General features: G+C 34.6%; 1 pseudogene; it reads right to left on the bottom strand.

The window, feature by feature from the left end:
• Window positions 1-1429: 1429 nt before the first annotated feature.
• The window catches only part of LOC137638593 (uncharacterized), a 17766-nt pseudogene continuing 14195 nt past the window's right edge, over window positions 1430-5000 (bottom strand).

The following is a 5000-nucleotide window of genomic DNA, read 5'->3' on the forward strand; positions in this document are numbered from 1 at the left end:
TAATTTGTTCACTGCTATAACAAACAAGGCATGTATTTTATTGAACAGGGAAGTTACAGTAAAGCTTAAGTTTGAGATCCTAACAACTATTGTTTATTCTAAATATAGATAATAAAATGAAATAAAATTTATTATTTGCATTCTTTAGTCTCTCAAGAAATCTGTTTTCCAGATATGCAGCATTTTTATTGGATATGCCAAAAGACCTAAATGCGGCAACTGTATTGGTAGAGAAGCTTTTCAATGATATGCCTTCTGCTCTAGGATATTCTGTTTTAGAAATTTGGCCAATCAAAAGTGGATTTTAGCCAGTCCTTCACACCATTTATAGACATCGTAAGCTTCAGGAACCCTCCTTTGATGATCTATGCCAATGGATCTGTATCTGTACCATAGCCTCCGTACCATGGTCTTTCACTTTCTCGGATTAGAGTTCTCTTGCTTGAGGGTACGCTCAGGCACAATATTATATCTAATTATTTTTCCTCTTGTTTTGTTAAAGTTTTTGTAGTTTATATAGGAAATATTTATCTTAATTTTGCTACTGTTCTTAAAATTTTTCATTTTTCCTTGTTTCCTTTCCTCACTGGGGTATTTTCCCTCTTGGGGCCCCTGGGCTCATAGCATCCTGCTTTTCCAACTAGGGTTGTAGCTTAGCAAATAATAATAATAATAATAATAATAATAATAATAATAATAATAATAATAATAATAATAATTATAATACAGTATATGATGGAAGACAAGTTTTCACTCCCTTACTCTGAAGATTCACATGACGATCAACATTTGGAGTAACTCTTAAACCTTAAAGCAAACTACAAAAATTTTATTCCTTTACAACAGGTATCCCAACCTTTTTCATTTTCCATACCTATTAGGCATTTCTATAGATTCATGTATCCCCTAAAATCGAGGATGAAAAGGAGAAACAGGGAAGTTGTTAATGTGATATAATTTCATTATTCATTCTCAATGCAGATTATATCATGAATTGCACAGTACTGGCCATTCTCTCAAATCTGATGTACTCCCTGAGGAATAAAAGTTTACCACTGGGAGTACATGTACCCAAGATTGGGAACCTTTGCTTTACAATATAAGTAGAATCACTATTATTTATAGAAAACAATTGAAGTATGGAATAAACATTTATTAACCCATATTACTCATTAGAGTTTTTTTTTTTTTTTTTTTTTTTTGCTAAAAGATTCAAAGATGGTTCTACAGTTTTAGAATGAATCATAACAACAGAAGAACGTTTTAGAACACTAGACAGTAAGCTGAATTATCTACCATTAATTAATCTTTGAAAACTATGAATAATTAAAGCAATACTTTAGGTACTTTGAATATTTTATTGAGATTACAAAACAACAACAATAACACATGAAATCAGTTTTCGATACAATGTAATATGATACCTGGAAACAAGAGATTAGTCATAAAAGTTTAGTTTACCTTGTAACTGCATAAGTCAGTCTAAAGAGTACATGTGGCAGTAAAATGCATTAATATATTCATACAATATTCTTTGAAATATTCAGCTTACCAATGAAATTGTCATGAAATATAAGAAAGATAGATTTCATAGACTGTGCTGATATATTGTGTGCCATTTTAAGTTTTGATAATTAAATGGAAATTAGAATATTTTATTATTAAGAGTTCTCTTTAAACCTGTTTTCAAACATTTATATTTGTATTTACGCGTCTCTTTCACAAAATAGGAATCTCATCAGTTGATAAACAGTAATGCTGGTGTAACATCTTCCAATTACCAGCTATTGGATTTCGTTTGGCGTGACTTAGTAAATAGTAAGGTGTCGTTTAGTAATTGGTATGAGAGAAAACTGTACTATTCTTCAGTGCATAATTTCATAACACTAAGATTAATGTTGTTAGAAATAATGGCGATGAAGAAAATAAGCTTCGGGGAAAAAAAAATCATGTTTTTGTTGATAAATTGAGTCTGGAAATAAATGATAATAAATTATTAATACTACTTATAGCTTTGTAACTTGGCATCATTAAGTGCTAATTGTGTTGATTGACTTATGAATTATTTTGATAGGCTGTATACAATAAATATCGTAGTTTGTATCCGTTGACGGACAAGTAAAAAGGACAGATCCCTTGATTTGAAAAGATTTTGGAGTTACAAAATTGAAAACGCGTATAGAGGGCAAACGATAGAAGTTAAAGTATCTTGATTATTCTCTTGAGATTCAAGTGATGTATACTCTTCATACAGTGGATAATACTCTGTTATAACTTAACTCAAGTTTGATTTGCGTAACTGCAAAATATACTTGATAGAACCACGAGATTAAAAAGGGGTGCTCAACCTCAGCTAGCCTCGCCGTTTGTTTGAGCTATATTGGCTGCCTTTTAGAACTAAAATAATATTTGAAATGTGTTAAGACTCGTTGTTCTATCGGATTTTATATCCAAAATATTCAAGATATGTTCTGTACACATCACGGCCAACCAATCATGGCCATACAAGACTAGCTATATATGGTTTCAAGTTTTTGAACAGAGATCTTTTTTTCGGGAAGAAATTTAAGGCTTTTTTTTTTTTTTTTTTTTTTTATAAATATTATGACAATGTGAATTCAGAAATTGATGTATGGTACTATAGTGCATGATATTATTCTCCAAATATGTGATTGTGTACAGTCCTATAAGAAAATAGATGTGTGGGTCCAGGAGGGGTAACTTCGGTGGAGTGTGACCAGATATGGAGGCTACTTACTACAATATAAATACTACAGAGGTATATCCTGAGGCACGGCAATATCTAAACGATACTGCTGTCTTCATTCTTGGAAGATGAACTAGAAAAAATTCATGAGCCCAGTATGTTTCGGTTGTAAGTAAATTAGAAATTAGTAGAACTAGATCAGTCCAGGAGTTTACAATTCTGAATTCATCAGAATCAAACCACACTACAAGTAAAAAAAAATCATGACTCACTAGAACCAGATCAGTCTATGTTCTTACAAATTTGAATTCACCTGAACCGGATCAGTCTATGTTTTTACAAATTTAGGCTCACAAGAACCAGATCAGTATATGTTCTTACAAATTTAGACTCGCCTGAACTGGATCAGTCTATATTTTTACAAATTTAGGCTCACAAAAACCAGGTCAGTCTTTAAGTTTACAAATTGGGACTTGCCAGAACCAGATCAGTCTTTAAGCTTACAAATTGAGACTCACCAGAAAAGGTCAGTCTTTAAGTTTACAAATTGGGACTTAACAGAACCAGATTCCTCTTTAAGTTTACTAATTGGGACTCACCAGAACCGGATCAGCCTTTAAGTTTACAAATTTGGGGCCCATGAGGATCGGATCAGTCTTTAAGTTTACAAATTGGACTTTCTAGAACCGGATCAGTCTTTAACTTTACAAATTGGGACTCACCGGATCCTGATCAGTCTTTAAGTTTACAATTTGGGACTCACCGAAACTGTATCAGTCTTTAAGTTTACAAATTGGGACTCGCCAGAACCGGATCAGTCTTTAAGTTTACAATTTGGGACTACCAGAATAGGTCAGTCTTTAAGTTTGCAAATTGGGACTTAGCAGAACCGGATCTGTCTTCAATTTTACAAATTGGGACTCGCCAGAACCGGATCAGCCTTTAAGTTTACAAATTTGGGGCTCACCAGGATTGGATCAGTCTTTAAGTTTACAAATTGGGACTCACCAGAACCAGATCAGCCTTTAAGTTTACAAATTGGGACTCGCCAGATCCTGATGAGTCTTTAAGTTTACAATTTGGGACTCACCGGAACCGTATCAGTCTTTAAGTTTACAAATTGGGACTCACCAGAACCGGATCAGCCTTTAAGTTTACAAATTTGGGGCTCACCAGGATTGGATCAGTCTTTAAGTTTACAAATTGGGACTCACCAGAACCAGATCAGCCTTTAAGTTTACAAATTGGGACTCGCCAGATCCTGATGAGTCTTTAAGTTTACATTTTGGGACTCACCGGAACCGTATCAGTCTTTAAGTTTACAAATTGGGACTTGCCAGAACCGGATCAGTCTTTAAATTTACAATTTGGGACTCACCGGAACCGGATCAGTCTTTAAGTTTACAAACTGGGACTCACCAGAACCAGATCAGTCTCTTAAGTTTACAATTTGAGACTCTCTGGAACCAGATTAGTATAAGAGTTCACAAATTAGGACCTACCAATCCAAATCAGCCTTTGACTTTAGAAATTAAGATTCACCAGAATCAGGTCAGTCGATGAATTTGCAAATTGAACCTAACTGGAACCAGATCAGTCCATGTGCTTACAAAATACGACTCTCTAAAACCAGATCAACCAATGAATTTACAAATTAGAACTCGGTGGAGCAAGATCAGTCTCTATGTTTAAAAATCAGGACTTACCGGAACCAGGTCAAAGTTCTTTGCAAAGTAGCAGATAAAGCAGGTCCCCCCAGATGGATGAAATGAATACCGAGAGGATTGTTCCTGCAAGATACATTATTCCTAAAGCTACGCCGGCATAAAGAGAAATGTCAATGGCACCTTCAACAGCTTTGGCCAACCAACCCAATTTGTTGTAATCGTCGACCAAATCGTTTTTATCAATATCAGAACTCGTGGCGTTTGCATTCTGTATTCTATTCGAAATAGTATTGTTCAGAAAACCAACTACTAAAGTGAATGCCTTTAACCAGAGGTTCGTATCATTCAAAGATCTCTTGCTCAGATGGCTTGTATGTGTGAGGAGAGAGCTTGCCATCTCTTGTAGGTTTAGACCCACGCTACTGTCATCGTCCTCGTTAAGTTGGTTGAATCCCAATAATGTTTCTTGTCCTGGAGAAAATTCGTTTTCTGCATCTACGGGAAATTCCAATTCCGACAAATCATCTGGAAATTCCACATCGTTCTCTCTTAACAACGGGAAGTTAGTTTTTGATTCAACAAAATTAAGTTCATTGGATGTAATAACCGCAGATGAAATGGTAGAA

This window comes from Palaemon carinicauda, chromosome 3, assembly GCF_036898095.1.
Source record: "Palaemon carinicauda isolate YSFRI2023 chromosome 3, ASM3689809v2, whole genome shotgun sequence".
Taxonomy (NCBI): domain Eukaryota; kingdom Metazoa; phylum Arthropoda; class Malacostraca; order Decapoda; family Palaemonidae; genus Palaemon; species Palaemon carinicauda.